The sequence below is a fragment of the Penaeus monodon genome, chromosome 32, assembly GCF_015228065.2.
Source record: "Penaeus monodon isolate SGIC_2016 chromosome 32, NSTDA_Pmon_1, whole genome shotgun sequence".
Lineage (NCBI taxonomy): Eukaryota > Metazoa > Arthropoda > Malacostraca > Decapoda > Penaeidae > Penaeus > Penaeus monodon.
The window spans coordinates 7,493,488-7,493,795 of NC_051417.1; positions in this window are offsets into that span (position 1 = coordinate 7,493,488).

A 308-nucleotide genomic window follows, 5' to 3' on the forward strand; every position below is an offset into this window, starting at 1 on the left:
AAAAACGTACATCTTTTTGACACCTGTCCAAATATTACCCTTAACGTAAACACCACCACCAACCTTACATCACAGTTTTCGTTTGATTTTTTTCCAGAAAAAAAAAAAACAAACTAACGCCAGGGATAACTCTCCTGTTAAAAGGTTTTAAGAAAGTGAAGCACCGTTAGTAACGTTGCCCCCTACATTTGGAAGGAAAGGATTGGCTTCGCCTCCGCTTTCTCATCGAAAACAGTCAACAGATCTTATCGCTCTGATCATCTGACTAAGCTCGTATGGACACTATTTTAATAATCAGTTTATCATTG